Genomic DNA, 19,026 nt, shown 5'->3' with positions numbered 1-19,026 from the left:
TGATGCCTCCCAGCTCATCTGCAAGTCACAGAGTAGCAGTAGTAAGCAGCAGTGTTCTTTGATACCATGCAAACACTGCATTATGGCTCTAAAACTTCAATCTGATTAAACAGAGGCTTTATGAATATTTCTAATAAAGGTACTAATAGTCACGTTTTTTTTCTTTCAAGCCACTTACAATCCTTTTTTCCTTAGGTTTCATTTCAAACATGGCGTTTCTTATAATCATTATATTTTTCATTTAAAATAAATTTTAAAATATTACTCTAAGATTAATTTGGTCCACTGTGTCTTGCAGAAAACATCCTTACCTTTGTTTTTCTCACACCCTACATTCTTCACCTAAACCTTTTTGGATTTATCTAATTCCACAACAAGACAATCCTGGCATACTGTTTATCTTGGAGGTCTCTTCCAACCTAGACTATTCTGTGATTCTGTGAACTAAATAAACTAACCTTCAGTTTCTTGACTGCCAATGCCAAGTATGGTTTAAATAATACAATAGATTTCATCTTTATCTGGGATTTTAGCCACCTTCAAGGTTTACATCCTGATTTCCAGAGCCAACATGGAAGAGAAAGAAAAGAGTCAGAGATTAACATCAACAGGCAATAAATTCTCCACCTGGAAGGAGTAACAAAAGTAAATGCCACCATCAGGAACATCTGTGCTAAAGGAGCTAATATGCAGTTTCTAATAATTATTGTACAGGTGTATCATATACTTCTTATCTAGTTTTGAAATAATTATATTGAGCACGACATCTGGTGATGACATTTTATTTCATTTATTCTTACAAGCATTAACACTGTCATGCAATCTACACATACCAAACAAATAAATGATATGCGACTCGGTATTAGTGAGGACAGAGAGATCAACAGCAGTTCTGTACTGTGTTCAGAGAATCCAAAAGGATTCCTTAAATCCAAGTGTGTCATAATATAAAACTTTGTAAAGAAGTCAGACGTTGGTGTATTTTTAATAAGAACACAAAAAGGATCACAAGGCATAAAACACCAATTATTTTCCTGTAGCAATGAAGAACCTTGATTTAAAGGGAAGCAGATCCACCTCTCTCTTTCCTTGTTTGCTGTTGGATCTCCTTGGTTGCACCTACAGCAGACGCACTTTCTCTGCCAGAAGCAGAGACCTACAACATGCATCAACCCAGGCTACTCAGGATTTTTCTGGTAAGACATACTGTTTACATCTAACTTACAGCTGTCAACTTCAAAAGTTGAGAGTGAGAAGATAAGGTCCAGTAATGGCTACTTTTAAAAACAGAAGAAAAAACTGAGTAGAAGTCACCTTCTGATGAACGAATATCACTGTACAGAGCACAACTGTTCACTCCCATTTCCTTTCATGGATGTTTGTGAACACAGACTACTGGTTCTCATCAGCACCCACGAACTACTTTTAAAGGATCTGTGAAAGGCAAATGAGAAAAGCAAGTGAGTATTAAATGGCTTAAATTCTCTATAAAAGGCTCTACACCAGCCATGGGAAATGTTTCAAACTGTATGCTCTTATTTCACTTCTAAGCTTCCTTAACTTTTTGGTCAGGTGGAAACTCCTTTCCAATTCATTCTCAGTTAATTCTCAGATTTCCCTATTCCCCCTACAAGTAAATAAATCCTCTCTACTAGGGAGGTGATGTTAGTGTGGCCAAGGCACATCAACTACTCTAAAACTTACTGAAGAGATCCTCCAAGCCAGGCACTTTTTATATCAACCGTGATTGAAGTGATAGACAGGGGCTCAGTTTGGGTGATGTTTAATGGGTACATCATGACCACTGTTCCATTAGTTCACAGGAAGGTGTTTCACATGGACCCAGCTGCCCAAGAGAAAAACAAACAAAAAATCTGATGAGGACAACAGTGAACATACTGAATTCTTTCTGCTGAAAGCCACCTCCCTGAGGAGCAGAGTTTTGCTGGCATCATGCTGTGTAATTTACGAACAACTTCAGACACTGTTATCCAAATGTCTTTTGAAAACCTGGTCTGGCAAATGTAAGAGCTGCATCAGCAGTACACTACTAAAACTACCTCAACAGTTGTCAATCTATCCGTCTTTCATGGAAACTGGGGATGAAAAGGAGCTCATAGTTCATATCATTGCCAGTCCAAGACTGTTCCAGTGTTCCTAGAGGTTTGTCCAGTTTTTAATGACTTGAGTAAAGGAGCTCCCACCATTTTCCTCAAAGGACTATTCTCTATTGTAAAAGATTTCACTGTAAAAGAAACAATTCCTGACACTCAGCCTAAAATATTCCCTTGCTGACTTTTCCATTCATCTCTATTATATATATACTATACAGCAAAAGCCAAACTGCTCCCAGTTACATCATACAGTCCTTAGTTAGTCACATTGCCTCGGTGTAATGCTGAAAAGAATTTGTCCTCACACTTTGTTCTTCAGAAAATCTTGATGGAGGTAGCAGATTTATTTTCATGACACACACTAAAAGAATAAAGGGTATAAACTGGCAGGAACTTCACATCATATGAAAGTCTGCAACTCCGCATTACCCAGGCCCTTTTTGAAGGCTGTGAAAGAAATAAAAGACCACAGTCCATTGGGATTTTATAAATAAAAGGTGCTGGGGAGTGTGTAGATAGTGTATGATGTCATTTACAAGTAAACAATTTGCAGACCAAGTGCAGCCTCTGTGCAAATTTTCCCCATTGTAATACATCCATTCCTGTGTAGGCCTGCTTTGTCTTGCTTCTTCAATTCCATTAAAAGGTATCATAAACAATAACAGCAACAATCACTGATTGTTAACTTGCAGAACCCTTGGCTCCTAACCATAGTATTTATTCTGGGAGTGTTCTGTATTTACACATTCTTAAGTTATGAGCAGCCATCTCTAAGGGTAAGGAATTGTTTCAACTCCATGCAACATGTGGCCTGGGGATTCATAAATACATAATCCTACATTGCCAGTTGCAAACTGGTTTTGCTATTTTTTTTTTCCTGGATATCCCCTAAAAATAATCTTTTTTTAAGAGAAGCCTGTTCCTTTCAGACATCTAAGGTTCCTTTTGAAGCAGGAACAACCAATACAATTTCCCTTTAAATTTGAATCTAGATGCCTTTGATTATTGATCAGATTGCTTAATGCAACTTCATAAAAATAGTGCCATACGTAATACTAGAAAGAGCTGTGCATACTTCAGAGTTTATATCTTTATATGTGAAATAAAAGCTGAATTTGAGCCTATGTAGATATTAAAAACAGATGACTTTTTTCTGACTTTCACTGACTGGTCCTTCAATTAGTTTGTTCTTTAGTTCTGCCAAAATTACTTGTGACATTTTATTCACTGGCACAATAACAACAGGTCATTTTCAATAACCCGTGGCTAGCCCCATACAAAGAGATTAAGCAAATTCTCTTATTTCCCATGGGAAACCTTAAGGTCAGTATATAGGTTGTCCTGAACAGAAAGGGTTAAATATTCCACCGCCAGAATCTCTTCAGTCATTACATAACCCAAAGCAAAAGAAATCAGTGTTAGGTCCACCAGTCCCTGAGGGACTGGGAAAAAAAATGTACAATCAAGGTTTATTTATTTACGTATTTTACATGGCTCACTGAAGTATTTTGTTACCTTCTTTTATTCAACAGCTCCCCTGAGGAAGGAATGCCGTAGAGACCTCAAATATGGAATAGTGAACATGGGTAAACGTTAAGTGCCAGCCTGCATTTGGGTTGCCCTTACCTCCTGCCAACATCACTACTAAATCTATAGATGTAGGAATACTGACAGAAGCCCCCAGAAGTCTCACAGCAATTGATAGGTCCAATAAGCAGATTCACTACCTTGCTCTATTTCACCTCATTAACTGCAGTCACCATCACAGCTGTGACTGAGACAAGCCTGAACCCATCTCCAGCTGATGAAGGTGTCGCCAGGTAAGACTTCTGGATCCACAATGGATAAGAAAATTGGTACAATTTACAGACCATGGAGCTGAGAGACAGCACCTTTTGCTGCAGGACAATTCCCAGCCTACCCAATTTACACTGTTCAGACTGGTTAGCCCACCAATTTAGCTTGCAGGTTACATCAGTGCAGTGAGCATGAACTGTCTCTGCAGCAGAACTTTTATGAAGGAAGGAAAGCTTTAGATATGAGGAATTCCATTTACACAACTGTATGTCTTCAGATCCCCTAAAGAAAAGCAGGGCAGCAGTTTGACAAGACGCATGCCGCCTAAGCTACTGCCTTCCGTGTTTGCAGTTCCAGAAAGATTACACATGCCCAAGTCAGCACTGTTGTGCTTTAAGATACATACATATATATATGCTTTCCTTTCTGTTCCTAGTTGATCCTTTATGACCTGTAGAGAGTGGTGGTTCTGCAAAAACAGCAGTTCAACATTGGATTTGTGAAAGTTCAAGTATCTGGCTCATTGAAGCTAGCTAACAGTTCTTCTGTTTGGTTATTTAACTTTGCAAATGCAACCTAGCCCCTTAGAGCTTACCAGCATCTAGGGGTTTGGGATTTTTTTCTTGGTTTTCTTAGCTATTTTTTCTTTATTATGTTAAAAAATAAAAAATAAAATAAAATAAAATAAAAGGCTACAGGTAAAATTAATCTCTCAGTAATACTAATGCTAATTAATTATTAGCATTAGTAACTGCTAATACAGTTGATATTAGAACAAAATACTCTGGCAATATCTTAACTACATTACTTGTTTATTCAAAATCATTTCTCTGGGAATGGGAGTAGTATCTGAAAACTTAAATGAAATCCTAGAGAATCATCTTTGTTATTCTTACAAAAAAAGAAATGCTTTGCTTGCTGATAAGGGACAACATAGGTAAACAAAATTTGCCTAAAATAGTAAAAAGGGCAGAAACATAGTGAAACATAACTAACATAGTCAAACATACCTAAAACAAGGATGTGGTATAAAATTACTTATTTATTTTCTCCACAATGCTTTAGCATGTCTGTTTGAGTTCATATTCTAAAGATAAATATCTAAGATCAGACAGAAAATTGAAGGAATTATCTCGGGGACTTTTCCTACACTTCACACTTAATTTGAGATTACTAAAGCAAATCCAGAATGTGACTGTGAAATAACATTGTGGGCTTGTGCCACTGCTGTTGTATGTGAAAGAAAGTATAACAGTACAGTAATTCTCATAAGTACCATGACAGACATGTTTGAGATGGAGTTTCACCAGTAAATCCACAAGGCTTCCATATTCCTCCTTTATCATTTGTATCTGTGAAATTAGACACTGTAGAAGAAATTGGACTATTCAAAATGTACAGAAAGCGTTTGATTTGTTACTTCTGCTTCGTGAGAAAATCACTAGGCGCATGTTTCACAATGCTAACTTATTTTTGTACCTAACTTTTGGAGGAGTGGTTGCATCAATAAAGGAGAAAGGCAAATCAGATTTCCATTCACATTGCAAGTTTTTGGCACAAAATTTCAAAGTTTTGCTGGAAAAAAAATAAAAGAAAGAAAGAACAAAAAGAAAAGAAAAGGGAAAAAAAAAAAAAAAAAAAGTAGAAGACCCCTTATTGAAGAGCTTAAGGGAAAAGCCAGTGGTGTGGATAAACAGAATTTGGATCTTTGCTCAAGACTCAGTCACGTCAGAGCTGCAGACCTCTTACCACAAGGCCTTTCAGTTCTACCTCTGGCTGCTGAAATATTTGCCCTAGTCTTCTAGGAGAAGAATATCACAATAGATATGATGAATGGCCAATATGGATTATTTGAGAGAGCAAGACTATCTCAAATTTGTCACTGCCCCAGTAGAGGGGCATTAGATGGGAAAACTGCATTGGTGTGACGGATTACAGGATATGAAGCAACTGTGACTGCAAGTGTGCAGTTACCATGCAGAAGCAATTATATCATTGATAGTGATTTAAAAAAAATAAATAAAAAATCAAGTCACAGAATTTAACCTATGTTTACAATGCTAAGTATGTGGGATCTTTTGTTTTCCGCTGAAGGTCATTGATATATATTGTTAGGGTATTGATTCAGTTCCTACTGGGACAGATATTATCATCTGGTTCTCAAGTCATATGCCAGAGCCACTTTCAAAACCTTTGAAAATCCTTAACTCTTTCAAACATGAAAGCATTTTGGAAGGCACCAGTCTGGCTAGTTTTGTCTTTTTTACAGGTCTTCCTCATAGCTTTCTTTTTGGTTTGCTAGCGTTCATCTTTTGCAGCCTAAACATTTCAAGAAGCATGAGCAAAAAGATTTTGATTTTCATACTGGACTACTTCATCTGAGTTCCAGATTTAGATTTATATGCTGGCAAATGACAACCCCCCACATACACCCCAATTTTTTGATGAGATAGCCAGAATAAGTGATTTCTCAGATTATTCCCTCCCAACTGGCATCATTTTATTATGACATATTTCTTTAGTTTGGATTCTAAATTTGAATAGTTTCATGCTCCAAATCCTTAGAATAATGAATAGCATGAATCACTCACTGTACTACCTGTGTTTTTCTCTCAAACTGGACAGGGCTGGTGTTCAGATCAACATTTCTAATTGTCATTTTTATGATCCCAGTAGTACCCTGTAGAAACTACAGTAGCTGTGTGAAGAATCAAAGATGATTGTATCCACCTTCTCATCTCTCAGATCTCCCACCTCACACAACCTGAGAGCAAGAATGAAACCTGTTCATCTGAAAGCTTGTGAGTGGTAATTCAATCAAAAAGCCTGGGGGAGAGGGAAGGGGGAAGAAAAAGAAAAAAAAAAGCACACATACATTGTGCATTAAGCCTGATGAGGACTTCCCTGGTATCTCTACCACTTTGCACTTCCAGGAGGGGACTTGCACACTAAAGAGGTTCAAGGAATGGTGACAGTAGGTCACTCAACCAGCACAGCAGAACAGTGCTCAGGCTGTATCAGAACTGGTTCAGATGTATGATATGACATTGAAACATAAGTGCCAGGAACAAGTGGAATGATAACAGAAATGAAGGGCAAAACTTGATGGGGGAAGAAAATAATTTTATAGAAATAAAGCCCTGACAGTAGTTCAAGCTAAACCATAGACTCCTCCAGGTTCCTCTGCACTTGAATGCTGAAACCGTATTTGTCTTTGGCATCTGGCAATGTCATTTAATATGTTCTTATGGCCCTGCATGCAGTTAAGCATGCACTGTATATTATTTTATGATGTTTGAATTGGAATCACACTTTCTGGGTACAAGTATTCATGTTTTTGCAGATTCTTGTGTAAAGCTGGGAGAACCTGTTTCCAATTTCATGACCGTTTATCGCTAATCCAAAATGACTGCAGCATTACCTACAGACAGGAAGCTGGATGAGGACTTGTGTGTTTTGGATGCATCATGCTCTTCCCAGGAAACTCTGTTAAACTAGTTTTATGCTTACATGAGGGGAAGACAGAAATTACTAATGGACATGACTGTGCCTAATCTATATATAGTTTAGCAAAATAAAGGTAAAATTGAGATGGGTCTTATAGCAACTCTTCATCCATATGAGCTCTAATACTCATTTCAGCATTCCATTCAGATTTCTGCTTCTGCTTTCGCAAAACTCAAAGTGCATAAAAGGGTCCTGTGCTTACTAGTTCAGCCAACTTTAAGGAATTTTACAGGTTTTGGTCACTGGACCTAACAGTTAATTTTTCCTTAAATAACCAAAATCTTATTGCAGAACATTTCTTCTATATTTTTCACACAACCATCTTGCAACAGATTATGCTGAAATGTAGTTGTATCATATGTCAAAGGAAACATACTGTAGAATATTACTTTGGGAACCAAAAAACAATGCTGATGAGAGGACAGGTTAAGCTGTCCTCCAGAACAACTATGAACAGCCTAAAAATATGTACTTAACATTTTATGAACTTCTAAAACTTTAGAGGTTCATTTTGGCCTGCAGCTGATTTAGAATTGGTCTAATAACTCTTGTGAGAAAAGGGTTTCTCCTGAGATTTACAGTGGTCCTCGATTTTGATGTATAGAAAGAGCTGTAAGATTACTCTCTTAATTCTAGATTTTTAAGTGTAATCATCATAATCGAACAGTATTGGAAAATTAACCATTTCATTGGAAATTTGTTGAAAACAATTGTTATTTGGTTTACTTTAGAATTTAGTCTGATTGGATTGTTATTATTCTGTTAAAATAGTTCATTACACTACTCAAGCAACTTAACCAAGATTTTTCAAGGGATATATATTATTGGCCACAGTTAGAAAGATGCCTCCAGGTTTAACTTCCAATTAATTGAACCTGTAAATACTTAACTGTAAGCACAACATACAGCAAGTAATCCTGTTTGTAGAAGTTTGATTATGCACATTCATTTGATGCCATTTAATGATAAGTACACATCTACATGACCTGTATAGAATTGCAGGGAAAAAAAATATATATGAATTTAAAGAATACTGTTTATAACAGTGAGAAAACAGGAACTGAAATACATAAGACTCTGAATGAAAATACAAAACTATTTGATCCAATGTATTTTTAGGTCTTTTGTTGTCCTTTACAACCTCACAGAATAATACATTTTCGAAACACAGAAAAAATTATGCACTTTTACATAACAACAAGCATAAAACTATTCCCAATTTCAGCTAGTTCCAAATGCCTAATCCTTTCCCTCCAACAATTCTTCCCCAGCATTTTATGAGCTGAAAAGATGCTATCCCCATACTTCCTCCTTGCCCTTAGAGGAGAGTTACAGAGAAGGAAGTTTCCTTCACACAGAATACAGCTTGCTATCTCCATCACTTGAAGGAGCACTGCTGAAGACAGAATTTTCTAATAGTTGCTTAATCTATAAGTAGGCTTTCTTTCTATGAAAAAAAAAAAAAAAAAAAAAAAAAAAGTGGTTATTTGACTAACACAGTTATGAAATACACCATACTTTGGGGATTTTTTGTTGCTTTTGTTTGTTCATTTTTTAACTTTTTTTTTTCTATATTACTTTATTAATGTCTTCAGGGTTTTTCCCCATAATTTTATTATTGGATTTTACGTATTTAGTTACAGTATATTATGATTTCCATGGCTTACATTTTAACTGTCTAACCATTTAATGGAAAAGAAATTTAAAAGTCAACAAAAACGTCAAACCATGTTCACAACTGAGTTGACAATCCCTTCAAAATAATTAAATTTGTAGGAAATGAAGAACAAAGCCCTGTTTCTCCCTTGCCACTAGAGATCTTTAGCATGGAGCCCACCAGAGCTCAACAGCTGTGAAGCCACAGACACTATTCCATATCCTGAGGGGAAAATAACCTGTCTGAGGCAGCTCTAAATAGCTCCCGGTATTCACTCAGTACAAGCTCTCCTTCCCTCAAAAATAGTCTGTAACTCAGTCCCAGTGTTTCCAGGCAGCATCTGGGCAGTCTAGGAAAAAAGCTGAGAACAATGTCGACCTGTCCAGAAGGTACTTAAAGGAGCTAAACATCTCAAAAGGAAAAACTGTCATCTTCCCTAAAATAGAAAAGGCAGAGTAAGAAATGAGTTTCTAGGTTGAATGAAGGGTACAGGACCATGAGAATTGATTACCTTGTCCAAACAAGCAAGGCAGACACATGAGGATCCAGAAATCATGTCAGTGGCTGCACCCACACTGTAGTAAGTCATAAGACACTCCACCCCTTCCACCTTTGCATCCTGCAAAATAAACACAGGTGATCATGACTGCCGTTGCACACCTAACTGCCATGTAAAGGTGTTGTGTTCAGGAGAAAATCAAGAGAGCAAAAACTCAGTTTACAGGAAAATATCAAAGTTGTAAATACCAGTTTTAAATAATGTTACTGACCAAGAAAACAGAGTTAATGGCTAAAATAGAGGACAAGGTACCAAAAGGTGCCTATTCCAGTTTCAGTTGTCAGAATCATTTTGTATGCCCTTAAACAAGCTGCTTAGCTTTTCTGTGCCCTAATATCCACAAGATGTTTCCCTGTTCTAAAATATTCTATAGCTTATAGAGAAATAGCCTCAGTCCCTTCCATTAAATATTATTATATAGTAACTGGAGCAAAGAGTGAGCATGAGATCACCATGGACCTTCCCCGCATGATGGAAAACTGAGCTATAGTCCTTGTTCTAGTAAACATTTCAAAATCTTGGGTTAAGCAGTAAAGCACGTTCTCTGTACTCCTTGGAGCACTGCACATGTTAATGGCATCCACGGAATGGGAAAGCATCATCTTCCCTCTCCGATATTCCAATGGCTAGGCATCGTAGCAGAAGTGTTTGATTTACTTCAGGCAGCGGGAAAAACTCAATCATCATCCTGGAGACAGAACAAAATGCTGAGCAGTTGGATAAGATGGGAGCAGCCACGGCAGAGCGTCCCTCTGTTCAGGGAGCCCACGTTATTTATTAGGTGTGCTCGGCCAGTTCATGTGAACTTGCACCCCCCTGGTTCACTTGGGCAAGAGAATGATGAGAGCGCAGCACACTGACATTTAATACCCCCAAAACAGAAGGCATTTCTGGGCACAGTACTTTTGGAACCCAAGAAGCTTTGGCGAAGCAACCTGAGGCATCAAGAAGCACTGGGGCTGGGCAGCAGCTGAACATGACTTTTGAAAAGTGGAATTTCATTGTTAGATGCTTAGTACATGAATCACAGGATTTAGGTGCTGGCGTGCTGATGCAGATTTGGCCCATAAGAGCTACTTAACTACAGCTGTTAAGATTTAAAGAAAAAAGAAAAAAGAAAAGAAGGGAAGGGAGGGGAAGGGGAAGGGGAGATGGGGGAAAAAAAAATAATTTCTCTTCAAATACTGCAGATTTGCCAAAACCAAAAGTTTTCTAGGACTGTATCAATTTAAACTTCAATGACACAAATTCTTTTTAAACACCAAGATTTCTTTCCACTACCCCCTCAACAATATCTGACAGGCTAGACATCAGTAGTCTCTTCTCAGGTACAAAAAATGAGGTGTAATCCTGGTGTGACTAAGAGAGAAGGTCTTGAACATCAGGCTCATACAAAGCAGAAGCAAGCTACACAATCTGTGGGTAGAAGGTTCTTGTTCATGATTTTTTTTTTTCATTCTAATTGCTATTTTCATCCAAATATAAAGTAGGAAAAGTTCTCCACTCCCATTTTTTTTTTCAGTAGGCCTGGAAATCTATTTTGTGTTCAGATTTAGGCATGACTTTCTCACCCCCGCACCATTTGGCTGTCAAAGGATTTCCTGGACCTTCAATTATTGTCTCCATTTTTGTTAAAATGGTATCAGAGAATTAGTGCTCCAGGTTCATTTCTGAGCAACTTCCAAAAAATAAAATAAAATAAAATAAAATCTGCCCATCAAAGCAAAAGTATTGCTCCCAGTTACTTATATCCTATCTCTGAAGGCAGAGCTTGGCCCAGACACTGCACATCAAGGCGCTATTAGTTCTGAAGCATGCTGGCTTCTTATTTCAGGATACAAAACAGCCATTCCCATAGAATTCTACAGTAGTGTTACACAGAGCAACATTCTCTATGTTTTTGTGGTGTTCTTTTGGTGTTGTTGTTGTTTCATTTTGTTTTTAAAAATACAACCATATTGGTTTCTGAACGCTCTGAAAAGATGTAAGACCAGATTCGCCAATAAGTTCCAGCTGCTTTGCACTCCTTTGGCAACTCAAAACAGCTGTAAATATGGCTTATCTGGGTTTAGACAAGACTATGGATACTTTGCATCATTGGAGCACAGGAAAGTCAGGACTTTCTACTGAGTCTCTCTGATAAAAAGTATTACATTGCTACTACACAAAGCACAGGGAGATAACATTAAAAAAAAACTTAAATCTGTTAAATACTATTATTCTGGACTACATCTTATCACAGGTTCCACAGAAGGGTGGGAAAAAAAATCTCAATTTTCTGTTCATCAGTTATCTCTCAAAAATTTTCCACACAGATGCCTCTTTAAAAATACTCAGGACAACATATAACTACACTTTAAATGTTCCAAAAGTATCAATTTTTAATGATACTTTGAATGCATTTTGTTATACCACATATTTGAAATATTATGAAAATTGGCAAAGTTGTCCCATTTTAAACATACAGTATTTTATACAGGGGATATATATTTTAAATATATGTGCCATAAATTTTAAGCAAATGTATTACAAATACATAGAAAACTTATATTTTTTCCATATGGGAAGAAATGATCCCAGTTACAGCCATTTTATTGTTCACTACAGACAGTTATATGAAGCAGATTGCATTCATTTTATTTTTCTCCAACAAATCTGGAGATTTTTTGCAGATCCCTTACATACAGTTAGCAGAATAAAACTGAACCCTATTACAGACACAGTGTAACTTCAATGTAAAAGCTATCTCTTGAGCTCTATTGACTGAGCTGCGTGTTTTAACGTGAGCTCTTCGAAAACTGGAAAGCAAATCAGTCCTACTTGGTTTCAAGTCCCAGGTCCTCAGAGATCCATGTCTTTATATCCTTGACTTAATCATGCTGTGTCTTAAGACTTCTCATAGATTTCTTTTGGTATTGGAAATACACACATCAGAAACCGAGGGTGACAGTTATGATAACCCTGTGATTAAAATCAATATTACTTGAAAACCCCTCCTATGGTTAGCAGAGACACGCCATCTCACAGCCAATCTGTTGTTGTTTCCAACTTTTTAAATGTTTTCAGCACTGAAAGAACCATTGCTCACAGCTTAGCACTTGGAATGATAGATTTTGCTCACCTGTAAAACAGCTTATTTGTTAAAAGTAAATCTTCAGCTGAAAGCAAATTCATTCATGCGAGAAAACCAAACAGCCCGTATTCGGCTCTGGATGCAAGGCTCCTAGCCTTTTTGTGATGCTTGAGCTACCTGGAAAACAAAGAAATTAAGAATCAGAAGGAAACGAGACATGTTCTCCAGTCATGTAAACTTTCAATCCTACTTAGAAGGGAAACAATTGTCCAGAGGTCATTCCATTTTTAGAACTTCAGAACATTTCTGGTCATGTCTTCTTATCCCACTATAGCTATTTTATTTCAACAGTCAGCAGTTTTAATGCTCCCATTTCCATTTCTCCTCATTGCAGAGTAGAACTGTCCTCTTTTGACTGATCCTAAATACCAAGGTCTACAGAACATGGAGTCATTGTACAGCTTTTTCAGATGATAAACTTTACTCTCCAATAAAGAAATTGTTTAAATCATATCTAGACTTAGGAAGCTACTGGTGTAAACCTCTAAACACTGTCTGCTTCACTACTATAGAAAGTCCCAAGCAAACAACAGTATTCAGTTTACCACACCAAATTACACCTCCTTTGAGCCAGGAAATGATACTTCAGACTTGCTGAGAAATCCTCACTAAGACTTCAGGCACTTTCTGGCAATTTGATCACTTTGTTTATGCAGAACAATCAAAAGAAAATGAAGAAATACACCTTCTAAACATACAAAAATTTCATATGGCTTCATAAACAGTCATGCCGACAACAACAAGGCTTTAGAATCACTAGGTAAAAGACAACAGAAACTTTAATTCAGCAAAATAATAAATTATTTAATAATTTCTGAATTATAGTGTAATCAACAGCTCTTTTAGTCTCAGTGCTTGTTCTCTAGCTCTCAAAATTCTCATCTTCTAATGGAAATGTTGAAAGTTGGTATCTTCTGTTCCTTGCTTTTATTTCAGTGGTATAGAGAAGATAGTCAAAAGTCCTGCAATGACTTTAGGTATTATCAAAAAAGAAATCAAAATGGTGATTGAAGCACATGTGACAGTACGTGTCCTATCTTTAACCAATTCAAGTAAAAACAGAAGTGAATAAAAAGTATCATGGGTTCTACCTTGTGTCTCAGATCACAGTTTATAACCACAGTCTTTGGAAAGTTGGTATTCCATTTCTGATGTATATAAAAACCTGTGCCATCTCAGCTTCACTGTTATTTTATCATGCTAAGTTGAATGAGTTAAGACAGGTATGCTACCTTGTGCCAAATACCTCTGTTTTTATAAACAGATTTACTCTTAAGATTAAAAGTTACACTGACTGTGGTGCTGGAAACCAATGCAGTGCAGTGGGTATGAGAGCCTTTAGGAAACATCTCCCAAAATGGGAAAGTTCTGTAAAGTTCATATGTCTTTGTATATTTAAATGACAGGTATGATACACAAAACCCCATGCATATTTATATATATTTATATAGAGTGTGCATATCTGCAACTGTGTAGACATGCGTGATCAGTTATTATATAAATTTTAGACATCTATTTTAGTCATACAATTGGACACCATCATCATTAATAGGTAAATAATGTTGCAAAACTTACATTAATCTGTATCAGCACTACATAAACTATCATAGATTGCAGAGTTAAGTTTGTGCTTGGATTTTTTTTTTCTGAAAGTTAAATATTGTTATAATAAAATGTTATTTTGAGGAGCAAATGGTAGCAAAAGCATTATCATCTTGGACAGCTTTACTCAAGAGTATATGTTTCCTAAATTTCATTGAATATATCAGGACCAGCCCCCACACTCCCTCAACTCTTCCCAAAAAGCAAGCCAGTTGCAGCTGTGTCACTTTGTTTATTACTATTGCTTCAGGACACCTCTCCTGGAGTGAGATATCTTCTTATGCACTATAAATATACTGAGTTGAAAAATCAATATGTATCTGTCCTTCCTCTTACCATCTCCCTATGTGATTTGCAGATGGTGCCTCAGAGAATAACTTCATGATAAAACACCAAGGAAACCATATGATGCGTTTTGCATCCGACCTCAGAAGTATCTCTACCCATTAGGTACCACTGTGTAAATGAATCTCCACCAATTCTGATGAAAAAAAAAGTGGAAGCAAAAACTAATATAATTTTGTTCAGGGTTAAGCTAAACCTGACTCTTCTTTCACTGCAGGCAGTGATAAAACTCTCACAAACAATGGGGAGCATAATCCAAGCAATGCTAAGCACTTTGGAAAATCCCCTCTGTACTATTAAGCAAGCTTAATTTTGTTTCGCTTTTCTGGGAATATTTGTGCAAAGTATTTTTGTGTACATAAATGTTTATGAGGAAGCGTGGATTCCTGCGAATGCAGCACCTGAACAAATATGTTTGCATCTAAGTCTGTAAATATCTAGATTAATGTGGATCAGCAGAGGAACTGTTCCTTTGACCACCCTGTCTGTAAAGCAATGTCTTCAAGAAATGTGACCAGAAAGAAATTAAATGTAAAGCTTGTAGGTCAGCCAATAAATCTGGCTTATGTCTTTCTCTCTTCCTCAGGCAGGAAGGAACCCAGCTATTTTTAAATCTGGTGTCCAGGTACATAGCCAAAAACAAATGCTACTCCTTTTGGAGAAGACAGGAAAAAATTTTATACATTCTAAAGATTTCCCAAGGCCTGCTAGTCTCCTCTCAATTTTGTCCTTGGTGTGTTACACACACTCAACCTAGATAATTTACTTTCCAATTATTTTTTTCAGGTGCTGTCTTTTCTACTTAGGAAATATTATGTATGTAAGAAAATAAATAAATAAATAAAATTCTACTTAATTCTGTATTTTCAGAAGTTAAAACAACATTTGCTTCAGATCATTTATGAAACCCATAATCCAAATCTATTTAATTTATTTCCTGTACTAATTTCAAAGAGTAGCTACTATCATTAGTATTACAATTTTTATAAAGAAGTCAAAAATGGGAAGAAAGATCTATCCCAAAGGCTTTATTCCAATAATCTGTTGAGGATTTTTTTGTTTCCTTAGATGTGAAAATTATTCAGGAAAGGAACTTGTTTTCACCATATTACTTCCTACTAATGAAGCTTTATACACATAGTATACCATTAGAAGGCTTCTGCACTTTCTCAAATACAGTTAATTTTAAACATTTAAATTTATTGCAATTATTTTCCAAACCCTCACTGTTTGCATTTTCTCTTTCTTGATAATCAATTAAAAAGCATTATAACTAGTCTTTAAAGTGACTTCAAACTTCCTTCATCACTTCTGTTTACTTCTCTCCCTTTCCTTAAAACTTTTAAGGCCTGCCCATGGTTTTTGAAGATTACAGTAACAGTTATCTTTCCTAAAAAGCATGCATGATTTATTCAACCAGTTACTTCAGCAGTAATTCTATGTTATAAGTTAAGATCTAGATGCAGTTATTCTTCTGAGAGTTTCAAATGGTAGAGTGTTACAAACATGGGAAGGTAGCATCTCAAGTGTAGTGTATGTTGTTTACAGCAGAAATATCTAACATCCAGTCAGGAACTAATTCTGATGCAACTTTTGAACCTCTTCCCACACAGTCAATTTGCCAATTTCACTGAATTGATAAGATGTTATAGTTGCCAGAGGAACTTTTGAGACATGAAACAATATAATTCTTTTTTATTCATGCAGAAAAGGCATCTGTGTACTCCAACATTTTTCTGATGGATACAGCTCTATCAGTGATAAGAACAGAGAAAAATGCAGTACGAACATGTCTTTCAGGTATACAGGGACTACAGCTAAGTGACAGACTGTGGTATAAGCAACAACTGTGTAGATTCATTGGGCAACAGACCTAAATAATATTTTACTCCAGGCTTTTTCCCTTGAAAATTATACAAACTCTCAAGTATTTCAGTAAAAGATTTGTGTTCAGAATTAATAATGAAATAATAATTAAATAATTAACAGTTTCACAAACAGATTTTCACTGATTTTCAAGACAAAATTTGGAATTTATTTGACTTTGTGCATCCCAAAAGAAACAATGGAAGCAGCAAAATGCTTCAATTCTTTAGTGCCAATTGATTTTAAAAGATGTATTATTTCCTCTGTATACAGAAACCAGTATTTAGTTGCTGGGACATTAATCTATGCAACAGGATTGTTCAGCTACAATCAGTCCATGAACGCCATACTGTGCACTCAACCTCATGCACTGCCATCAGGTGACAACAGGTCTAGGTCCAGCACAATGCTGTACTCACACCCCACTGACTGCAAATTAGTTCCTCTGCCCACAGCCTTCACCTGGGCGACCAGGAGCAGAACAGAACAGTAAAATTGCAGCTTGACAAAATAGCAGGCAGGCATTTACTTTTCTGGGGGAAACATCACTGACTTGAACCCAGGTAAACTTGCCAGAGGAAACATGGGTATTTCCCCCTTTACGTTTTGGAATTTTTCTCCTTGTGCTAAAGGTCAGAACAGAGCCCCCAAATGGATCCTTTCTGGACTGGAAAAGTAGGAAGCTGTTGTGCCAGAAGGAACAGTAAGAGTAAGCCAGAAGGCAGGGCACCGGGAGGTCTGCAAGAAAAACAGACATTTATCAGCAGCCTGAAAAGATTACTAGGCGGGCTGGCAGTGAGTGACTGAGGTGATATTGTCTGAAGGAGTTGAAAGAGCAGACTGAAGCCTAAATAGAGCATTTAAGATGTTTATAGAAAAATGCTTTATGACCCTATGTTCTCTAATAAACTTTTCTCATTATAAAAAGGTAATGAAAGGATTCAGTTTAATAAATCCTCTGGTATTTGATATAAAATATAATATTAAATAACTAGAAAAAGAAATTCTCTGCACTTTTTTTTTTTTTTTTTCTAAATAGACGGTTCCAGAAAACTACTAGAAGAAATACATTACAAACACTTCTTTACTTTTATGAAAAAATGAAAATGTCTAGACAAAAACATTTTCTACTGTGGGTACAATGAATGAAGCTCCATAGAGCCCATCCAGGGAAATGCACATGGAAAAAGTATGAACTGTCCTGGCAGGGCAGCATGGAAAGTAAACTGCAGAGTCCTCTGTCATAACTTCACATGGCCTGCAGATCAGCAAAGAGATCTGCAGGCTGACATGCTACAAGTCCTTCATTTCATCACTAATACTCAACAGCATATCACTGCAGCCATTTTACAGGCTTTCTTCTGAGTGAGGAGGAAAGTGATGGGCAACACTAACAGTAGAAACGGCTATGATTTGTTTTCCCCAGAAAGTTGACCTTTCATGTGTATCAATAACATTTCATAGCAAGTAAATTCTGTAAATGCCCCCCCCAAAATACATATCAGCCAGTTCTGAAGTGCTTGTGCCAGCCAAAAGGAATGCATAAGAAATAGAATCCAAAAGAGGAAGGACAAGAGCGATGCATTTCCCATCCTTACAGTACAACGTGAAACATAAAACATTTGACTCACACTAGGATGCTTCAGGATGCAGTCATAAAAAAATAAAAGTACTCCAGGGAAACAGAGGCATTTCAGGGCTAAAAAAAATTACTGGTTTTATTCCAAAGTATTTGAAGACACTATGTTCTCTCATTGTCCTTTTCAACTCAGAAGAAAATGCTTAGACTGTGATTCCACGTTACAGTAAATTCACTTCTGAACTCTAACTACCAGACCTTTGTTTCACGTGTGGTGGCCACATGAATTTCAGTCATATTTGTCTTTAAGCCAGGGTAACAAAAATGTAATGGTGTCCAATGTTGATTCAGATCCAATCTGTTCTGCTGGGCAACCCAATAACACACGTCTCTCAAATTAATAGCAATAACATAAGTAATAGAAAATAGCATTCCTAAGTAGGGTCAGAAGCAAGAGAAACACAAGGACTTTCTGTGGCTGTAACTCTTATTCTTTAACCCATATGTAAAGCAGTAATTGCTTCTTTAGACAAAAACACAGAGACTGATCAAAGATAGAAGGATCAACAAAATCAAGGGATCATAGAAGAAAGCTGGAAAATCCTATTGCCGTCAACTACTTTGTATTCTTGTACTGATGGTTTTCCTTACACTATTAGATTTCTTGTAGCAAAGGGTGATTCAATAAAGACTACTATCAAAGGATCATGTGGTAATTCAGCTTGGAAGGAACCTCAGGAGGTCATCTAGTCTGGCCTCCTGCTCAAAGCAGGGTCAGCTATTTGACAGGACAAGGCCTGCATCTCCAGGTCCGAGCTGTCTTTTCCAGAGACAGAAACTGGAAGAAGCGGTTTCTTGAGGAGACTA

General features: G+C 36.8%; 1 long non-coding RNA gene across 1 annotated transcript; it reads right to left on the bottom strand.

The window, feature by feature from the left end:
- Positions 1-801: 801 nt before the first annotated feature.
- Positions 802-17,314, bottom strand: LOC118165511. The gene is made up of 5 exons (XR_004750083.1): positions 17,110-17,314; positions 12,756-12,884; positions 9,587-9,694; positions 6,511-6,675; positions 802-1,434 (listed from the first exon to the last, which is right to left on the bottom strand). It is a non-coding gene; the product is annotated as an uncharacterized LOC118165511 (long non-coding RNA).
- Positions 17,315-19,026: the final 1,712 nt, after the last annotated feature.

Source organism: Oxyura jamaicensis, chromosome 4 (genome assembly GCF_011077185.1).
Source record: "Oxyura jamaicensis isolate SHBP4307 breed ruddy duck chromosome 4, BPBGC_Ojam_1.0, whole genome shotgun sequence".
Lineage (NCBI taxonomy): Eukaryota > Metazoa > Chordata > Aves > Anseriformes > Anatidae > Oxyura > Oxyura jamaicensis.
The sequence above is the reverse complement of the archived record's forward strand: the minus strand, read 5'-3'. Positions and strand labels throughout refer to the sequence as shown.